General features: G+C 38.1%; 12 non-coding genes across 12 annotated transcripts; all 12 read left to right on the forward strand.

The window, feature by feature from the left end:
- The first annotated feature begins 733 nt into the window (after nucleotides 1–733).
- On the forward strand, nucleotides 734–806 carry TRNAK-UUU (transfer RNA lysine (anticodon UUU)). The gene has a single exon. It is a non-coding gene; the product is annotated as a tRNA-Lys (tRNA).
- A 609-nt stretch (nucleotides 807–1,415) lies between these two features.
- Nucleotides 1,416–1,488, forward strand: TRNAK-UUU (transfer RNA lysine (anticodon UUU)). Its single transcript has one exon. It is a non-coding gene; the product is annotated as a tRNA-Lys (tRNA).
- A 609-nt stretch (nucleotides 1,489–2,097) lies between these two features.
- TRNAK-UUU (transfer RNA lysine (anticodon UUU)) lies at nucleotides 2,098–2,170 on the forward strand. Its single transcript has one exon. It is a non-coding gene; the product is annotated as a tRNA-Lys (tRNA).
- Nucleotides 2,171–2,779: 609 nt separating this feature from the next.
- On the forward strand, nucleotides 2,780–2,852 carry TRNAK-UUU (transfer RNA lysine (anticodon UUU)). The gene has a single exon. It is a non-coding gene; the product is annotated as a tRNA-Lys (tRNA).
- Nucleotides 2,853–3,461: 609 nt separating this feature from the next.
- Nucleotides 3,462–3,534, forward strand: TRNAK-UUU (transfer RNA lysine (anticodon UUU)). Its single transcript has one exon. It is a non-coding gene; the product is annotated as a tRNA-Lys (tRNA).
- A 609-nt stretch (nucleotides 3,535–4,143) lies between these two features.
- Nucleotides 4,144–4,216, forward strand: TRNAK-UUU (transfer RNA lysine (anticodon UUU)). The gene has a single exon. It is a non-coding gene; the product is annotated as a tRNA-Lys (tRNA).
- A 4,050-nt stretch (nucleotides 4,217–8,266) lies between these two features.
- On the forward strand, nucleotides 8,267–8,339 carry TRNAK-UUU (transfer RNA lysine (anticodon UUU)). Its single transcript has one exon. It is a non-coding gene; the product is annotated as a tRNA-Lys (tRNA).
- A 4,043-nt stretch (nucleotides 8,340–12,382) lies between these two features.
- Nucleotides 12,383–12,455, forward strand: TRNAK-UUU (transfer RNA lysine (anticodon UUU)). The gene has a single exon. It is a non-coding gene; the product is annotated as a tRNA-Lys (tRNA).
- A 2,671-nt stretch (nucleotides 12,456–15,126) lies between these two features.
- TRNAK-UUU (transfer RNA lysine (anticodon UUU)) lies at nucleotides 15,127–15,199 on the forward strand. Its single transcript has one exon. It is a non-coding gene; the product is annotated as a tRNA-Lys (tRNA).
- A 613-nt stretch (nucleotides 15,200–15,812) lies between these two features.
- Nucleotides 15,813–15,885, forward strand: TRNAK-UUU (transfer RNA lysine (anticodon UUU)). The gene has a single exon. It is a non-coding gene; the product is annotated as a tRNA-Lys (tRNA).
- Nucleotides 15,886–17,870: 1,985 nt separating this feature from the next.
- TRNAK-UUU (transfer RNA lysine (anticodon UUU)) lies at nucleotides 17,871–17,943 on the forward strand. Its single transcript has one exon. It is a non-coding gene; the product is annotated as a tRNA-Lys (tRNA).
- A 2,671-nt stretch (nucleotides 17,944–20,614) lies between these two features.
- On the forward strand, nucleotides 20,615–20,687 carry TRNAK-UUU (transfer RNA lysine (anticodon UUU)). Its single transcript has one exon. It is a non-coding gene; the product is annotated as a tRNA-Lys (tRNA).
- The last annotated feature ends 462 nt before the right edge of the window (nucleotides 20,688–21,149 follow it).

Raw genomic sequence — 21,149 nt, forward strand, 5'->3', positions numbered from 1 at the left:
GATGAATAGGAAGAGAATCTTAAAAAATGTACAAACTTTTTTCTGGAGAGGGCCTGGGTATCTCAGTCGGTAGAGCATCAGACTTTTAATCTGAGGGTCCAGGGTTCAAGTCCCTGTTCAGGCGTCTTTTAAATTTCATCCTATCACTTTGTTTAAATTTCAGCTTGTGCTTTAAGTTAAGTTACATGCTTAGTTCACTCATTTGTTATTAAAAAATAAAAATGTTGCTTTTCTTCTAGATAGGAAAAGATACATTTGAATATGTCCAAACTGAATGCACGATGCTTTGCTTGATTTTGGCATTGTACAGTGATATTAAGCAGGAACATATGTTTCCCATAAAAAGCAAGCAGAACCACAGTGAGTTCTACTTTTCTCTGTAGCACATGTGGCATCAACATTATGAAAGACAATAAACATCAGTACTGAGCTGTACGTATGTGAATTCAGCTTTGGAGAAAGCTAAATCAATTGCTTGATGTTGCAGCTCCACCTGCTTGTAACTGCACAAGTCTGATAGCTTTTCACTGGGCTGAGTGCTCAACACTGCTCTTTCCCATTTTCCTATGCATAGAGTTAAAAAAGAGATGTAACCTGACACCTCATTGTGCTGGCAGTGTTGACTTTGATTTTGAGTTTGCACAGTGACATAAAGAAAGCAGCATATCTTAGGGTACAGATCGATGAATAGGAAGAGAATCTTAAAAAATGTACAAACTTTTTTCTGGAGAGGGCCTGGGTAGCTCAGTCGGTAGAGCATCAGACTTTTAATCTGAGGGTCCAGGGTTCAAGTCCCTGTTCAGGCGTCTTTTAAATTTCATCCTATCACTTTGTTTAAATTTCAGCTTGTGCTTTAAGTTAAGTTACATGCTTAGTTCACTCATTTGTTATTAAAAAATAAAAATGTTGCTTTTCTTCTAGATAGGACAAGATACATTTGAATATGTCCAAACTGAATGCACGATGCTTTGCTTGATTTTGGCATTGTACAGTGATATTAAGCAGGAACATATGTTTCCCATAAAAAGCAAGCAGAACCAAAGTGAGTTCTACTTTTCTCTGTAGCACATGTGGCATCAACATTATGAAAGACAATAAACATCAGTACTGAGCTGTACGTATGTGAATTCAGCTTTGGAGAAAGCTAAATCAATTGCTTGATGTTGCAGCTCCACCTGCTTGTAACTGCACAAGTCTGATAGCTTTTCACTGGGCTGAGTGCTCAACACTGCTCTTTCCCATTTTCCTATGCATAGAGTTAAAAAAGAGATGTAACCTGACACCTCATTGTGCTGGCAGTGTTGACTTTGATTTTGAGTTTGCACAGTGACATAAAGAAAGCAGCATATCTTAGGGTACAGATCGATGAATAGGAAGAGAATCTTAAAAAATGTACAAACTTTTTTCTGGAGAGGGCCTGGATAGCTCAGTCGGTAGAGCATCAGACTTTTAATCTGAGGGTCCAGGGTTCAAGTCCCTGTTCAGGCGTCTTTTAAATTTCATCCTATCACTTTGTTTAAATTTCAGCTTGTGCTTTAAGTTAAGTTACATGCTTAGTTCACTCATTTGTTATTAAAAAATAAAAATGTTGCTTTTCTTCTAGATAGGAAAAGATACATTTGAATATGTCCAAACTGAATGCACGATGCTTTGCTTGATTTTGGCATTGTACAGTGATATTAAGCAGGAACATATGTTTCCCATAAAAAGCAAGCAGAACCACAGTGAGTTCTACTTTTCTCTGTAGCACATGTGGCATCAACATTATGAAAGACAATAAACATCAGTACTGAGCTGTACGTATGTGAATTCAGCTTTGGAGAAAGCTAAATCAATTGCTTGATGTTGCAGCTCCACCTGCTTGTAACTGCACAAGTCTGATAGCTTTTCACTGGGCTGAGTGCTCAACACTGCTCTTTCCCATTTTCCTATGCATAGAGTTAAAAAAGAGATGTAACCTGACACCTCATTGTGCTGGCAGAGTTGACTTTGATTTTGAGTTTGCACAGTGACATAAAGAAAGCAGCATATCTTAGGGTACAGATCGATGAATAGGAAGAGAATCTTAAAAAATGTACAAACTTTTTTCTGGAGAGGGCCTGGGTAGCTCAGTCGGTAGAGCATCAGACTTTTAATCTGAGGGTCCAGGGTTCAAGTCCCTGTTCAGGCGTCTTTTAAATTTCATCCTATCACTTTGTTTAAATTTCAGCTTGTGCTTTAAGTTAAGTTACATGCTTAGTTCACTCATTTGTTATTAAAAAATAAAAATGTTGCTTTTCTTCTAGATAGGAAAAGATACATTTGAATATGTCCAAACTGAATGCACGATGCTTTGCTTGATTTTGGCATTGTACAGTGATATTAAGCAGGAACATATGTTTCCCATAAAAAGCAAGCAGAACCAAAGTGAGTTCTACTTTTCTCTGAAGCACATGTGGCATCAACATTATGAAAGACAATAAACATCAGTACTGAGCTGTACGTATGTGAATTCAGCTTTGGAGAAAGCTAAATCAATTGCTTGATGTTGCAGCTCCACCTGCTTGTAACTGCACAAGTCTGATAGCTTTTCACTGGGCTGAGTGCTCAACACTGCTCTTTCCCATTTTCCTATGCATAGAGTTAAAAAAGAGATGTAACCTGACACCTCATTGTGCTGGCAGTGTTGACTTTGATTTTGAGTTTGCACAGTGACATAAAGAAAGCAGCATATCTTAGGGTACAGATCGATGAATAGGAAGAGAATCTTAAAAAATGTACAAACTTTTTTCTGGAGAGGGCCTGGATAGCTCAGTCGGTAGAGCATCAGACTTTTAATCTGAGGGTCCAGGGTTCAAGTCCCTGTTCAGGCGTCTTTTAAATTTCATCCTATCACTTTGTTTAAATTTCAGCTTGTGCTTTAAGTTAAGTTACATGCTTAGTTCACTCATTTGTTATTAAAAAATAAAAATGTTGCTTTTCTTCTAGATAGGAAAAGATACATTTGAATATGTCCAAACTGAATGCACGATGCTTTGCTTGATTTTGGCATTGTACAGTGATATTAAGCAGGAACATATGTTTCCCATAAAAAGCAAGCAGAACCACAGTGAGTTCTACTTTTCTCTGTAGCACATGTGGCATCAACATTATGAAAGACAATAAACATCAGTACTGAGCTGTACGTATGTGAATTCAGCTTTGGAGAAAGCTAAATCAATTGCTTGATGTTGCAGCTCCACCTGCTTGTAACTGCACAAGTCTGATAGCTTTTCACTGGGCTGAGTGCTCAACACTGCTCTTTCCCATTTTCCTATGCATAGAGTTAAAAAAGAGATGTAACCTGACACCTCATTGTGCTGGCAGAGTTGACTTTGATTTTGAGTTTGCACAGTGACATAAAGAAAGCAGCATATCTTAGGGTACAGATCGATGAATAGGAAGAGAATCTTAAAAAATGTACAAACTTTTTTCTGGAGAGGGCCTGGGTAGCTCAGTCGGTAGAGCATCAGACTTTTAATCTGAGGGTCCAGGGTTCAAGTCCCTGTTCAGGCGTCTTTTAAATTTCATCCTATCACTTTGTTTAAATTTCAGCTTGTGCTTTAAGTTAAGTTACATGCTTAGTTCACTCATTTGTTATTAAAAAATAAAAATGTTGCTTTTCTTCTAGATAGGAAAAGATACATTTGAATATGTCCAAACTGAATGCACGATGCTTTGCTTGATTTTGGCATTGTACAGTGATATTAAGCAGGAACATATGTTTCCCATAAAAAGCAAGCAGAACCACAGTGAGTTCTACTTTTCTCTGTAGCACATGTGGCATCAACATTATGAAAGACAATAAACATCAGTACTGAGCTGTACGTATGTGAATTCAGCTTTGGAGAAAGCTAAATCAATTGCTTGATGTTGCAGCTCCACCTGCTTGTAACTGCACAAGTCTGATAGCTTTTCACTGGGCTGAGTGCTCAACACTGCTCTTTCCCATTTTCCTATGCATAGAGTTAAAAAAGAGATGTAACCTGACACCTCATTGTGCTGGCAGTGTTGACTTTGATTTTGAGTTTGCACAGTGACATAAAGAAAGCAGCATATCTTAGGGTACAGATCGATGAATAGGAAGAGAATCTTAAAAAATGTACAAACTTTTTTCTGGAGAGGGCCTGGGTAGCTCAGTCGGTAGAGCATCAGACTTTTAATCTGAGGGTCCAGGGTTCAAGTCCCTGTTCAGGCGTCTTTTAAATTTCATCCTATCACATTGTTTAAATTTCAGCTTGTGCTTTAAGTTAAGTTACATGCTTAGTTCACTCATTTGTTATTAAAAAATAAAAATGTTGCTTTTCTTCTAGATAGGAAAAGATACATTTGAATATGTCCAAACTGAATGCACGATGCTTTGCTTGATTTTGGCATTGTACAGTGATATTAAGCAGGAACATATGTTTCCCATAAAAAGCAAGCAGAACCAAAGTGAGTTCTACTTTTCTCTGTAGCACTTGTGGCATCAACATTATGAAAGACAATAAACATCAGTACTGAGCTGTACGTATGTGAATTCAGCTTTGGAGAAAGCTAAATCAATTGCTTGATGTTGCAGCTCCACCTGCTTGTAACTGCACAAGTCTGATAGCTTTTCACTGGGCTGAGTGCTCAACACTGCTCTTTCCCATTTTCCTATGCATAGAGTTAAAAAAGAGATGTAACCTGACACCTCATTGTGCTGGCAGACAGTGTTGACTTTGATTTTGAGTTTGCACAGTGACATAAAGAAAGCAGCATATCTTAGGGTACAGATCGATGAATAGGAAGAGAATCTTAAAAAATGTACAAAGTTATTTCTGGAGAGGGCCTGGGTATCTCAGTCGGTAGAGCATCAGACTTTTAATCTGAGGGTCCAGGGTTCAAGTCCCTGTTCAGGCGTCTTTTAAATTTCATCCTATCACTTTGTTTAAATTTCAGCTTGTACTTTAAGATAAGTTACATGCCTAGTTCACTCATTTGTTATTAAAAAATAAAAATGTTGCTTTTCTTCTAGATAGGAAAAGATACATTTGATTATGTCCAAACTGAATGCACGATGCTTTGCTTGATTTTTGCATTGTACAGTGATATTAAGCAGGAACATATGTTTCCCATAAAAAGCAAGCAGAACCAAAGTGAGTTCTACTTTTCTCTGTAGCACTTGTGGCATCAACATTATGAAAGACAATAAACATCAGTACTGAGCTGTACGTATGTGAATTCAGCTTTGGAGAAAGCTAAATCAATTGCTTGATGTTGCAGCTCCACCTGCTTGTAACTGCACAAGTCTGATAGCTTTTCACTGGGCTGAGTGCTCAACACTGCTCTTTCCCATTTTCCTATGCATAGAGTTAAAAAAGAGATGTAACCTGACACCTCATTGTGCTGGCAGACAGTGTTGACTTTGATTTTGAGTTTGCACAGTGACATAAAGAAAGCAGCATATCTTAGGGTACAGATCGATGAATAGGAAGAGAATCTTAACAAATGTACAAACTTTTTTCTGGAGAGGGCCTGGGTAGCTCAGTCGGTAGAGCATCAAACTTTTAATCCCTGTTCAGGCGTCATTTTCATTTCATCCTATCACTTTGTTTAAATTTCAGCTTGTGCTTTAAGTTAAGTTACATGCTTAGTTCACTCATTTGTTATTAAAAAATAAAAATGTTGCTTTTCTTCTAGATAGGAAAAGATACATTTGAATATGTCCAAACTGAATGCACGATGCTTTGCTTGATTTTGGCATTGTACAGTGATATTAAGCAGGAACATATGTTTCCCATAAAAAGCAAGCAGAACCAAAGTGAGTTCTACTTTTCTCTGTAGCACATGTGGCATCAACATTATGAAAGACAATAAACATCAGTACTGAGCTGTACGTATGTGAATTCAGCTTTGGAGAAAGCTAAATGAATTGCTTGATGTTGCAGCTCCACCTGCTTGTAACTGCACAAGTCTGATAGCTTTTCACTGGGCTGAGTGCTCAACACTGCTCTTTCCCATTTTCCTATGCATAGAGTTAAAAAAGAGATGTAACCTGACACCTCATTGTGCTGGCAGACAGTGTTGACTTTGATTTTGAGTTTGCACAGTGACATAAAGAAAGCAGCATATCTTAAGGTACCTTCACACGAAGCGACGCTGCAGCGATAGCGACAACGATGTCGATCGCTGCAGCGTCGCTGTTTGGTCGCTGGAGAGCTGTCACACAGACCGCTCTCCAGCGATCAACTATGCCGAGGTCCCCTGGTAACCAGGGTAAACATCGGGTAACTAAGCGCAGGGCCGCGCTTAGTAACCCGATGTTTACCCTGGTTACCAGCGTAAAATCTAAAAAAAACAAACAGCACATACTTACATTCACGTCCCCCTGCGTCCACTTCCTGACTGACTGAGCGCCGTACAGTGAGAGCAGAGCGGTGACGTCACCGCTGTGATGCTTTCACTTTCACTTTGCGGCGCTGAGTCAGAGGAGGAAGCAGACTGCAGGGGACGCAATGTGAGTATGTGCTGTTTGTTTTTTTTACATTTTACGCTAGTAACCAGGGTAAACATCGGGTAACTAAGCGCGGCCCTGCGCTTAGTAACCCGATGTTTACCCTGGTTACCAGTGTAAAATATCGCTGGTATCGTTGCTTTTGCTTTCAAACACAACGATACACAGCGATCGGACGACCAAATAAAGTTCTGGACTTTATTCAGCGACCAGCGACATCACAGCAGGATCCTGATCGCTGCTGCGTGTCAAACGAAACGATATCGCTAGCGAGGACGCTGCAACGTCACGGATTGCTAGCGATATCGTTATAATGTCGTTTCGTGTGAAGGTACCTTAAGTGTACAGATCGATGAATAGGAGGAGAATCTTAAAAAATGTACAAACTTTTTTCTGGAGGGGGCCTGGGTATCTCAGTCGGTAGAGCATCAGACTTTTAATCTGAGGGTCCAGGGTTCAAGTCCCTGTTCAGGCGTCTTTTAAATTTCATCCTATCACTTTGTTTAAATTTCAGCTTGTACTTTAAGTTAAGTTACATGCTTAGTTCACTCATTTGTTATTAAAAAATAAAAATGTTGCTTTTCTTCTAGATAGGAAAAGATACATTTGAATATGTCCAAACTGAATGCACGATGCTTTGCTTGATTATGGCATTGTAGAGTGATATTAAGCAGGAACATATGTTTCCCATAAAAAGCAAGCAGAACCAAAGTGAGTTCTACTTTTCTCTGTAGCACATGTGGCATCAACATTATGAAAGACAATAAACATCAGTACTGAGCTGTACGTATGTGAATTCAGCTTTGGAGAAAGCTAAATCAATTGCTTGATGTTGCAGCTCCACCTGCTTGTAACTGCACAAGTCTGATAGCTTTTCACTGGGCTGAGTGCTCAACACTGCTCTTTCCCATTTTCCTATGCATAGAGTTAAAAAAGAGATGTAACCTGACACCTCATTGTGCTGGCAGACAGTGTTGACTTTGATTTTGAGTTTGCACAGTGACATAAAGAAAGCAGCATATCTTAGGGTACAGATCGATGAATAGGAAGAGAATCTTAAAAAATGTACAAACTTTTTTCTGGAGAGGGCCTGGGTATCTCAGTCGGTAGAGCATCAGACTTTTAATCTGAGGGTCCAGGGTTCAAGTCCCTGTTCAGGCGTCTTTTAAATTTCATCCTATCACTTTGTTTAAATTTCAGCTTGTGCTTTAAGTTAAGTTACATGCTTAGTTCACTCATTTGTTATTAAAAAATAAAAATGTTGCTTTTCTTCTAGATAGGAAAAGATACATTTGAATATGTCCAAACTGAATGCACGATGCTTTGCTTGATTTTGGCATTGTACAGTGATATTAAGCAGGAACATATGTTTCCCATAAAAAGCAAGCAGAACCAAAGTGAGTTCTACTTTTCTCTGTAGCACATGTGGCATCAACATTATGAAAGACAATAAACATCAGTACTGAGCTGTACGTATGTGAATTCAGCTTTGGAGAAAGCTAAATCAATTGCTTGATGTTGCAGCTCCACCTGCTTGTAACAGCACAAGTCTGATAGCTTTTCACTGGGCTGAGTGCTCAACACTGCTCTTTCCCATTTTCCTATGCATAGAGTTAAAAAAGAGATGTAACCTGACACCTCATTGTGCTGGCAGTGTTGACTTTGATTTTGAGTTTGCACAGTGACATAAAGAAAGCAGCATATCTTAGGGTACAGATCGATGAATAGGAAGAGAATCTTAAAAAATGTACAAACTTTTTTCTGGAGAGGGCCTGGGTAGCTCAGTCGGTAGAGCATCAGACTTTTAATCTGAGGGTCCAGGGTTCAAGTCCCTGTTCAGGCGTCTTTTAAATTTCATCCTATCACTTTGTTTAAATTTCAGCTTGTGCTTTAAGTTAAGTTACATGCTTAGTTCACTCATTTGTTATTAAAAAATAAAAATGTTGCTTTTCTTCTAGATAGGAAAAGATACATTTGAATATGTCCAAACTGAATGCACGATGCTTTGCTTGATTTTGGCATTGTACAGTGATATTAAGCAGGAACATATGTTTCCCATAAAAAGCAAGCAGAACCAAAGTGAGTTCTACTTTTCTCTGTAGCACATGTGGCATCAACATTGTGAAAGACAATAAACATCAGTACTGAGCTGTACGTATGTGAATTCAGCTTTGGAGAAAGCTAAATCAATTGCTTGATGTTGCAGCTCCACCTGCTTGTAACTGCACAAGTCTGATAGCTTTTCACTGGGCTGAGTGCTCAACACTGCTCTTTCCCATTTTCCTATGCATAGAGTTAAAAAAGAGATGTAACCTGACACCTCATTGTGCTGGCAGACAGTGTTGACTTTGATTTTGAGTTTGCACAGTGACATAAAGAAAGCAGCATATCTTAGTGTACAGATCGATGAATAGGAGGAGAATCTTAAAAAATGTACAAACTTTTTTCTGGAGGGGGCCTGGGTATCTCAGTCGGTAGAGCATCAGACTTTTAATCTGAGGGTCCAGGGTTCAAGTCCCTGTTCAGGCGTCTTTTAAATTTCATCCTATCACTTTGTTTAAATTTCAGCTTGTACTTTAAGTTAAGTTACATGCTTAGTTCACTCATTTGTTATTAAAAAATAAAAATGTTGCTTTTCTTCTAGATAGGAAAAGATACATTTGAATATGTCCAAACTGAATGCACGATGCTTTGCTTGATTATGGCATTGTACAGTGATATTAAGCAGGAACATATGTTTCCCATAAAAAGCAAGCAGAACCAAAGTGAGTTCTACTTTTCTCTGTAGCACATGTGGCATCAACATTATGAAAGACAATAAACATCAGTACTGAGCTGTACGTATGTGAATTCAGCTTTGGAGAAAGCTAAATCAATTGCTTGATGTTGCAGCTCCACCTGCTTGTAACTGCACAAGTCTGATAGCTATTCACTGGGCTGAGTGCTCAACACTGCTCTTTCCCATTTTCCTATGCATAGAGTTAAAAAAGAGATGTAACCTGACACCTCATTGTGCTGGCAGACAGTGTTGACTTTGATTTTGAGTTTCCACAGTGACATAAAGAAAGCAGCATATCTTAGGGTACAGATCGATGAATAGGAAGAGAATCTTAAAAAATGTACAAACTTTTTTCTGGAGAGGGCCTGGGTGGCTCAGTCGGTAGAGCATCAGACTTTTATTCTGAGGGTCCAGGGTTCAAGTCCCTGTTCAGGCGTCTTTTAAATTTCATCCTATCACTTTGTTTAAATTTCAGCTTGTACTTTAAGTTAAGTTACATGCTTAGTTCACTCATTTGTTATTAAAAAATAAAAATGTTGCTTTTCTTCTAGATAGGAAAAGATACATTTGATTATGTCCAAACTGAATGCACGATGCTTTGCTTGATTTTTGCATTGTACAGTGATATTAAGCAGGAACATATGTTTCCCATAAAAAGCAAGCAGAACCAAAGTGAGTTCTACTTTTCTCTGTAGCACATGTGGCATCAACATTATGAAAGACAATAAACATCAGTACTGAGCTGTACGTATGTGAATTCAGCTTTGGAGAAAGGTAAATCAATTGCTTGATGTTGCAGCTCCACCTGCTTGTAACTGCACAAGTCTGATAGCTTTTCACTGGGCTGAGTGCTCAACACTGCTTTTTCCTGTTTTCCTATGCATAGAGTTAAAAATGAGATGTAACCTGACACCTCATTGTGCTGGCAGACAGTGTTGACTTTGATTTTGAGTTTGCACAGTGACATAAAGAAAGCAGCATATCTTAGGGTACAGATCGATGAATAGGAAGAGAATCTTAAAAAATGTACAAACTTTTTTCTGGAGAGGGCCTGGGTGGCTCAGTCGGTAGAGCATCAGACTTTTAATCTGAGGGTCCAGGGATCAAGTCCCTGTTCAGGCGTCTTTTAAATTTCATCCTATCACTTTGTTTAAATTTCAGCTTGTACTTTAAGTTAAGTTACATGCTTAGTTCACTCATTTGTTATTAAAAAATAAAAATGTTGCTTTTCTTCTAGATAGGAAAAGATACATTTGATTATGTCCAAACTGAATGCACGATGCTTTGCTTGATTTTTGCATTGTACAGTGATATTAAGCAGGAACATATGTTTCCCATAAAAAGCAAGCAGAACCAAAGTGAGTTCTACTTTTCTCTGTAGCACATGTGGCATCAACATTATGAAAGACAATAAACATCAGTACTGAGCTGTACGTATGTGAATTCAGCTTTGGAGAAAGGTAAATCAATTGCTTGATGTTGCAGCTCCACCTGCTTGTAACTGCACAAGTCTGATAGCTTTTCACTGGGCTGAGTGCTCAACACTGCTCTTTCCCATTTTCCTATGCATAGAGTTAAAAAAGAGATGTAACCTGACACCTCATTGTGCTGGCAGACAGTGTTGACCTTGATTTTGAGTTTGCACAGTGACATAAAGAAAGCAGCATATCTTAGGGTACAGATCGATGAATAGGAAGAGAATCTTAAAAAATGTACAAACTTTTTTCTGGAGAGGTCCTGGGTAGCTCAGTCGGTAGAGCATCAGACTTTTAATCTGAGGGTCCAGGGTTCATGTCCCTGTTCAGGCGTCTTTTAAATTTCATCCTATCACTTTGTTTAAATTTCAGCTTGTGCTTTAAGTTAAGTTACATGCTTAGTTCACTCATTTGTTATTTAAAAATAAAAATCTTGCTGTTCTTCTAGATAGGAAAAGATACATTTGAATATGTCCAAACTGAATGCACGATGCTTTGCTTGATTATGGCATTGTACAGTGATATTAAGCAGGAACATATGTTTCCCATAAAAAGCAAGCAGAACCAAAGTGAGTTCTACTTTTCTCTGAAGCACATGTGGCATCAACATTATGAAAGACAATAAACATCAGTACTGAGCTGTACGTATGTGAATTCAGCTTTGGAGAAAGCTAAATCAATTGCTTGATGTTGCAGCTCCACCTGCTTGTAACTGCACAAGTCTGATAGCTTTTCACTGGGCTGAGTGCTCAACACTGCTCTTTCCCATTTTCCTATGCATAGAGTTAAAAAAGAGATGTAACCTGACACCTCATTGTGCTGGCAGACAGTGTTGACTTTGATTTTGAGTTTGCACAGTGACATAAAGAAAGCAGCATATCTTAGGGTACAGATCGATGAATAGGAAGAGAATCTTAAAAAGTGTACAAACTTGTTTCTGGAGAGGGCTTGGGTAGCTCACTCGGTAGAGAATCAGACTTTTAATCTGAGGGTCCAGGATTCAAGTCCCTGTTCAGGCATCTTTTAAATTTCATCCTATCACTTTGTTTAAATTTCAGCTTGTGCTTTAAGTTAAGTTACATGCTTAGTTCACTCATTTGTTATTAAAAAATAAAAATGTTGCTTTTCTTCTAGATAGGAAAAGATACATTTGAATATGTCCAAACTGAATGCACGATGCTTTGCTTGATTATGGCATTGTACAGTGATATTAAGCAGGAACATATGTTTCCCATAAAAAGCAAGCAGAACCAAAGTGAGTTCTACTTTTCTCTGTAGCACATGTGGCATCAACATTATGAAAGACAATAAACATCAGTACTGAGCTGTACGTATGTGAATTCAGCTTTAGAGAAAGCTAAATCAATTGCTTGATGTTGCAGCTCCACCTGCTTGTAACTGCACAAGTCTGATAGCTTTTCACTGGGCTGAGTGCTCAACACTGCTCTTTCCCATTTTACTATGCATAGAGTTAAAAAAGAGATGTAACCTGACACCTCATTGTGCTGGCAGACAGTGTTGACTTTGATTTTGAGTTTGCACAGAGACATAAAGAAATCAGCATATCTTAGGGTATAGATCGATGAATAGGAAGAGAATCTTAAACAATGTACAAACTTTTTTCTGGAGAGGGCCTGGGTAGCTCAGTCGGTAGAGCATCAGACTTTTAATCTGAGGGTCCAGGGTTCAAGTCCCTGTTCAGGCATCTTTTAAATTTCATCCTATCACTTTGTTTAAATTTCAGCTTGTACTTTAAGTTAAGTTACATGCTTAGTTCACTCATTTGTTATTTAAAAATAAAAATCTTGCTGTTCTTCTAGATAGGAAAAGATAAATTTGAATATGTCCAAACTGAATGCACGATGCTTTGCTTGATTATGGCATTGTACAGTGATATTAAGCAGGAACATATGTTTCCCATAAAAAGCAAGCAGAACCAAAGTGAGTTCTACTTTTCTCTGTAGCACATGTGGCATCAACATTATGAAAGACAATAAACATCAGTACTGAGCTGTACGTATGTGAATTCAGCTTTGGAGAAAGGTAAATCAATTGCTTGATGTTGCAGCTCCACCTGCTTGTAACTGCACAAGTCTGATAGCTTTTCACTGGGCTGAGTGCTCAACACTGCTTTTTCCTGTTTTCCTATGCATAGAGTTAAAAATGAGATGTAACCTGACACCTCATTGTGCTGGCAGACAGTGTTGACTTTGATTTTGAGTTTGCACAGTGACATAAAGAAAGCAGCATATCTTAGGGTACAGATCGATGAATAGGAAGAGAATCTTAAAAAATGTACAAACTTTTTTCTGGAGAGGGCCTGGGTGGCTCAGTCGGTAGAGCATCAGACTTTTAATCTGAGGGTCCAGGGATCAAGTCCCTGTTCAGGCGTCTTTTAAATTTCATCCTATCACTTTGTTTAAATTTCAGCTTGTACTTTAAGTTAAGTTACATGCTTAGTTCACTCATTTGTTATTAAAAAATAAAAATGTTGCTTTTCTTCTAGATAGGAAAAGATACATTTGATTATGTCCAAACTGAATGCACGATGCTTTGCTTGATTTTTGCATTGTACAGTGATATTAAGCAGGAACATATGTTTCCCATAAAAAGCAAGCAGAACCAAAGTGAGTTCTACTTTTCTCTGTAGCACATGTGGCATCAACATTATGAAAGACAATAAACATCAGTACTGAGCTGTACGTATGTGAATTCAGCTTTGGAGAAAGGTAAATCAATTGCTTGATGTTGCAGCTCCACCTGCTTGTAACTGCACAAGTCTGATAGCTTTTCACTGGGCTGAGTGCTCAACACTGCTCTTTCCCATTTTCCTATGCATAGAGTTAAAAAAGAGATGTAACCTGACACCTCATTGTGCTGGCAGACAGTGTTGACCTTGATTTTGAGTTTGCACAGTGACATAAAGAAAGCAGCATATCTTAGGGTACAGATCGATGAATAGGAAGAGAATCTTAAAAAATGTACAAACTTTTTTCTGGAGAGGTCCTGGGTAGCTCAGTCGGTAGAGCATCAGACTTTTAATCTGAGGGTCCAGGGTTCATGTCCCTGTTCAGGCGTCTTTTAAATTTCATCCTATCACTTTGTTTAAATTTCAGCTTGTGCTTTAAGTTAAGTTACATGCTTAGTTCACTCATTTGTTATTTAAAAATAAAAATCTTGCTGTTCTTCTAGATAGGAAAAGATACATTTGAATATGTCCAAACTGAATGCACGATGCTTTGCTTGATTATGGCATTGTACAGTGATATTAAGCAGGAACATATGTTTCCCATAAAAAGCAAGCAGAACCAAAGTGAGTTCTACTTTTCTCTGAAGCACATGTGGCATCAACATTATGAAAGACAATAAACATCAGTACTGAGCTGTACGTATGTGAATTCAGCTTTGGAGAAAGCTAAATCAATTGCTTGATGTTGCAGCTCCACCTGCTTGTAACTGCACAAGTCTGATAGCTTTTCACTGGGCTGAGTGCTCAACACTGCTCTTTCCCATTTTCCTATGCATAGAGTTAAAAAAGAGATGTAACCTGACACCTCATTGTGCTGGCAGACAGTGTTGACTTTGATTTTGAGTTTGCACAGTGACATAAAGAAAGCAGCATATCTTAGGGTACAGATCGATGAATAGGAAGAGAATCTTAAAAAGTGTACAAACTTGTTTCTGGAGAGGGCTTGGGTAGCTCACTCGGTAGAGAATCAGACTTTTAATCTGAGGGTCCAGGATTCAAGTCCCTGTTCAGGCATCTTTTAAATTTCATCCTATCACTTTGTTTAAATTTCAGCTTGTGCTTTAAGTTAAGTTACATGCTTAGTTCACTCATTTGTTATTAAAAAATAAAAATGTTGCTTTTCTTCTAGATAGGAAAAGATACATTTGAATATGTCCAAACTGAATGCACGATGCTTTGCTTGATTATGGCATTGTACAGTGATATTAAGCAGGAACATATGTTTCCCATAAAAAGCAAGCAGAACCAAAGTGAGTTCTACTTTTCTCTGTAGCACATGTGGCATCAACATTATGAAAGACAATAAACATCAGTACTGAGCTGTACGTATGTGAATTCAGCTTTAGAGAAAGCTAAATCAATTGCTTGATGTTGCAGCTCCACCTGCTTGTAACTGCACAAGTCTGATAGCTTTTCACTGGGCTGAGTGCTCAACACTGCTCTTTCCCATTTTACTATGCATAGAGTTAAAAAAGAGATGTAACCTGACACCTCATTGTGCTGGCAGACAGTGTTGACTTTGATTTTGAGTTTGCACAGAGACATAAAGAAATCAGCATATCTTAGGGTATAGATCGATGAATAGGAAGAGAATCTTAAACAATGTACAAACTTTTTTCTGGAGAGGGCCTGGGTAGCTCAGTCGGTAGAGCATCAGACTTTTAATCTGAGGGTCCAGGGTTCAAGTCCCTGTTCAGGCATCTTTTAAATTTCATCCTATCACTTTGTTTAAATTTCAGCTTGTACTTTAAGTTAAGTTACATGCTTAGTTCACTCATTTGTTATTTAAAAATAAAAATCTTGCTGTTCTTCTAGATAGGAAAAGATAAATTTGAATATGTCCAAACTGAATGCACGATGCTTTGCTTGATTATGGCATTGTACAGTGATATTAAGCAGGAACATATGTTTCCCATAAAAAGCAAGCAGAACCAAAGTGAGTTCTACTTTTCTCTGAAGCACATGTGGCATCAACATTATGAAAGACAATAAACATCAGTACTGAGCTGTACGTATGTGAATTCAGCTTTGGAGAAAGCTAAATCAATTGCTTGATGTTGCAGCTCCACCTGCTTGTAACTGCACAAGTCTGATAGCTTTTCACTGGGCTGAGTGCTCAACACTGCTTTTTCCTGTTTTCCTATGCATAGAGTTAAAAAAGAGATGTAACCTGACACCTCATTGTGCTGGCAGACAGTGTTGACTTTGATTTTGAGTTTGCACAGAGACATAAAGAAATCAGCATATCTTAGGGTATAGATCGATGAATAGGAAGAGAATCTTAAACAATGTACAAACTTTTTTCTGGAGAGGGCCTGGGTAGCTCAGTCGGTAGAGCATCAGACTTTTAATCTGAGGGTCCAGGGTTCAAGTCCCTGTTCAGGCATCTTTTAAATTTCATCCTATCACTTTGTTTAAATTTCAGCTTGTACTTTAAGTTAAGTTACATGCTTAGTTCACTCATTTGTTATTAAAAAATAAAAATGTTGCTTTTCTTCTAGATAGGAAAAGATACATTTGAATATGTCCAAACTGAATGCACAATGCTTTGCTTGATTATAGCATTGTACAGTGATATTAAGCAGGAACATATGTTTCCCATAAAAAGCAAGCAGAACCAAAGTGAGTTCTACTTTTCTCTGTAGCACATGTGGCATCAACATTATGAAAGACAATAAACATCAGTACTGAGCTGTACGTATGTGAAGTCAGCTTTGGAGAAAGGTAAATCAATTGCTTGATGTTGCAGCTCCACCTGCTTGTAACTGCACAAGTCTGATAGCTTTTCACTGGGCTGAGTGCTCAACACTGCTCTTTCCCATTTTCCTATGCATAGAGTTAAAAAAGAGATGTAACCTGACACCTCATTGTGCTGGCAGACAGTGTTGACCTTGATTTTGAGTTTGCACAGTGACATAAAGAAAGCAGCATATCTTAGGGTACAGATCGATGAATAGGAAGAGAATCTTAAAAAATGTACAAACTTTTTTCTGGAGAGGTCCTGGGTAGCTCAGTCGGTAGAGCATCAGACTTTTAATCTGAGGGTCCAGGGTTCATGTCCCTGTTCAGGCGTCTTTTAAATTTCATCCTATCACTTTGTTTAAATTTCAGCTTGTGCTTTAAGTTAAGTTACATGCTTAGTTCACTCATTTGTTATTTAAAAATAAAAATCTTGCTGTTCTTCTAGATAGGAAAAGATACATTTGAATATGTCCAAACTGAATGCACGATGCTTTGCTTGATTATGGCATTGTACAGTGATATTAAGCAGGAACATATGTTTCCCATAAAAAGCAAGCAGAACCAAAGTGAGTTCTACTTTTCTCTGAAGCACATGTGGCATCAACATTATGAAAGACAATAAACATCAGTACTGAGCTGTACGTATGTGAATTCAGCTTTGGAGAAAGCTAAATCAATTGCTTGATGTTGCAGCTCCACCTGCTTGTAACTGCACAAGTCTGATAGCTTTTCACTGGGCTGAGTGCTCAACACTGCTCTTTCCCATTTTCCTATGCATAGAGTTAAAAAAGAGATGTAACCTGACACCTCATTGTGCTGGCAGACAGTGTTGACTTTGATTTTGAGTTTGCACAGTGACATAAAGAAAGCAGCATATCTTAGGGTACAGATCGATGAATAGGAAGAGAATCTTAAAAAGTGTACAAACTTGTTTCTGGAGAGGGCTTGGGTAGCTCACTCGGTAGAGAATCAGACTTTTAATCTGAGGGTCCAGGATTCAAGTCCCTGTTCAGGCATCTTTTAAATTTCATCCTATCACTTTGTTTAAATTTCAGCTTGTGCTTTAAGTTAAGTTACATGCTTAGTTCACTCATTTGTTATTAAAAAATAAAAATGTTGCTTTTCTTCTAGATAGGAAAAGATACATTTGAATATGTCCAAACTGAATGCACGATGCTTTGCTTGATTATGGCATTGTACAGTGATATTAAGCAGGAACATATGTTTCCCATAAAAAGCAAGCAGAACCAAAGTGAGTTCTACTTTTCTCTGTAGCACATGTGGCATCAACATTATGAAAGACAATAAACATCAGTACTGAGCTGTACGTATGTGAATTCAGCTTTAGAGAAAGCTAAATCAATTGCTTGATGTTGCAGCTCCACCTGCTTGTAACTGCACAAGTCTGATAGCTTTTCACTGGGCTGAGTGCTCAACACTGCTCTTTCCCATTTTACTATGCATAGAGTTAAAAAAGAGATGTAACCTGACACCTCATTGTGCTGGCAGACAGTGTTGACTTTGATTTTGAGTTTGCACAGAGACATAAAGAAATCAGCATATCTTAGGGTATAGATCGATGAATAGGAAGAGAATCTTAAACAATGTACAAACTTTTTTCTGGAGAGGGCCTGGGTAGCTCAGTCGGTAGAGCATCAGACTTTTAATCTGAGGGTCCAGGGTTCAAGTCCCTGTTCAGGCGTCTTTTAAATTTCATCCTATCACTTTGTTTAAATTTCAGCTTGTACTTTAAGTTAAGTTACATGCTTAGTTCACTCATTTGTTATTTAAAAATAAAAATCTTGCTGTTCTTCTAGATAGGAAAAGATAAATTTGAATATGTCCAAACTGAATGCACGATGCTTTGCTTGATTATGGCATTGTACAGTGATATTAAGCAGGAACATATGTTTCCCATAAAAAGCAAGCAGAACCAAAGTGAGCTCTACTTTTCTCTGTAGCACATGTGGCATCAACATTATGAAAGACAATAAACATCAGTACTGAGCTGTACGTATGTGAATTCAGCTTTGGAGGAAGCTAAATCAATTGCTTGATGTTGCAGCTCCACCTGCTTGTAACTGCACAAGTCTGATAGCTTTTCACTGGGCTGAGTGCTCAACACTGCTCTTTCCTATTTTCCTTTGCATAGAGTTAAAAAAGAGATGTAACCTGACACCTCATTGTGCTGGCAGACAGTGTTGACTTTGATTTTGAGTTTGCACAGTGACATAAAGAAAGCAGCATATCTTAGGGTACAGATCGATGACTAGGAAGAGAATCTTAAAAAATGTACAAACTTTTTGGTGGAGAGGTCCTGGGTAGCTCAGTCGGTAGAGCATCAGACTTTTAATCTGAGGGTCCAGGATTCAAGTCCCTGTTCAGGCGTCTTTTAAAATTCATCCTATCACTTTGTTTAAATTTCAGCTTGTGCTTTAAGTTAAGTTACATGCTTAGTTCACTCATTTGTTATTAAAAAATAAAAATGTTGCTTTTCTTCTAGATAGGAAAAGATACATTTGAATATGTCCAAACTGAATGCACGATGCTTTGCTTGATTATGGCATTATACAGTGATATTAAGCAGGAACATATGTTTCCCATAAAAAGCAAGCAGAACCAAAGTGAGTTCTACTTTTCTCTGTAGCACATGTGGCATCAACATTATGAAAGACAATAAACATCAGTACTGAGCTGTACGTATGTGAAGTCAGCTTTGGAGAAAGGTAAATCAATTGCTTGATGTTGCAGCTCCACCTGCTTGTAACTGCACAAGTCTGATAGCTTTTCACTGGGCTGAGTGCTCAACACTGCTCTTTCCCATTTTCCTATGCATAGAGTTAAAAAAGAGATGTAACCTGACACCTCATTGTGCTGGCAGACAGTGTTGACCTTGATTTTGAGTTTGCACAGTGACATAAAGAAAGCAGCATATCTTAGGGTACAGATCGATGAATAGGAAGAGAATCTTAAAAAATGTACAAACTTTTTTCTGGAGAGGTCCTGGGTAGCTCAGTCGGTAGAGCATCAGACTTTTAATCTGAGGGTCCAGGGTTCATGTCCCTGTTCAGGCGTCTTTTAAATTTCATCCTATCACTTTGTTTAAATTTCAGCTTGTGCTTTAAGTTAAGTTACATGCTTAGTTCACTCATTTGTTATTTAAAAATAAAAATCTTGCTGTTCTTCTAGATAGGAAAAGATACATTTGAATATGTCCAAACTGAATGCACGATGCTTTGCTTGATTATGGCATTGTACAGTGATATTAAGCAGGAACATATGTTTCCCATAAAAAGCAAGCAGAACCAAAGTGAGTTCTACTTTTCTCTGAAGCACATGTGGCATCAACATTATGAAAGACAATAAACATCAGTACTGAGCTGTACGTATGTGAATTCAGCTTTGGAGAAAGCTAAATCAATTGCTTGATGTTGCAGCTCCACCTGCTTGTAACTGCACAAGTCTGATAGCTTTTCACTGGGCTGAGTGCTCAACACTGCTCTTTCCCATTTTCCTATGCATAGAGTTAAAAAAGAGATGTAACCTGACACCTCATTGTGCTGGCAGACAGTGTTGACTTTGATTTTGAGTTTGCACAGTGACATAAAGAAAGCAGCATATCTTAGGGTACAGATCGATGAATAGGAAGAGAATCTTAAAAAGTGTACAAACTTGTTTCTGGAGAGGGCTTGGGTAGCTCACTCGGTAGAGAATCAGACTTTTAATCTGAGGGTCCAGGATTCAAGTCCCTGTTCAGGCATCTTTTAAATTTCATCCTATCACTTTGTTTAAATTTCAGCTTGTGCTTTAAGTTAAGTTACATGCTTAGTTCACTCATTTGTTATTAAAAAATAAAAATGTTGCTTTTCTTCTAGATAGGAAAAGATACATTTGAATATGTCCAAACTGAATGCACGATGCTTTGCTTGATTATGGCATTGTACAGTGATATTAAGCAGGAACATATGTTTCCCATAAAAAGCAAGCAGAACCAAAGTGAGTTCTACTTTTCTCTGTAGCACATGTGGCATCAACATTATGAAAGACAATAAACATCAGTACTGAGCTGTACGTATGTGAATTCAGCTTTAGAGAAAGCTAAATCAATTGCTTGATGTTGCAGCTCCACCTGCTTGTAACTGCACAAGTCTGATAGCTTTTCACTGGGCTGAGTGCTCAACACTGCTCTTTCCCATTTTACTATGCATAGAGTTAAAAAAGAGATGTAACCTGACACCTCATTGTGCTGGCAGACAGTGTTGACTTTGATTTTGAGTTTGCACAGAGACATAAAGAAATCAGCATATCTTAGGGTATAGATCGATGAATAGGAAGAGAATCTTAAACAATGTACAAACTTTTTTCTGGAGAGGGCCTGGGTAGCTCAGTCGGTAGAGCATCAGACTTTTAATCTGAGGGTCCAGGGTTCAAGTCCCTGTTCAGGCGTCTTTTAAATTTCATCCTATCACTTTGTTTAAATTTCAGCTTGTACTTTAAGTTAAGTTACATGCTTAGTTCACTCATTTGTTATTTAAAAATAAAAATCTTGCTGTTCTTCTAGATAGGAAAAGATAAATTTGAATATGTCCAAACTGAATGCACGATGCTTTGCTTGATTATGGCATTGTACAGTGATATTAAGCAGGAACATATGTTTCCCATAAAAAGCAAGCAGAACCAAAGTGAGCTCTACTTTTCTCTGTAGCACATGTGGCATCAACATTATGAAAGACAATAAACATCAGTACTGAGCTGTACGTATGTGAATTCAGCTTTGGAGGAAGCTAAATCAATTGCTTGATGTTGCAGCTCCACCTGCTTGTAACTGCACAAGTCTGATAGCTTTTCACTGGGCTGAGTGCTCAACACTGCTCTTTCCTATTTTCCTTTGCATAGAGTTAAAAAAGA

This window comes from Ranitomeya variabilis, chromosome 1 (assembly GCF_051348905.1).
Source record: "Ranitomeya variabilis isolate aRanVar5 chromosome 1, aRanVar5.hap1, whole genome shotgun sequence".
Taxonomy (NCBI): domain Eukaryota; kingdom Metazoa; phylum Chordata; class Amphibia; order Anura; family Dendrobatidae; genus Ranitomeya; species Ranitomeya variabilis.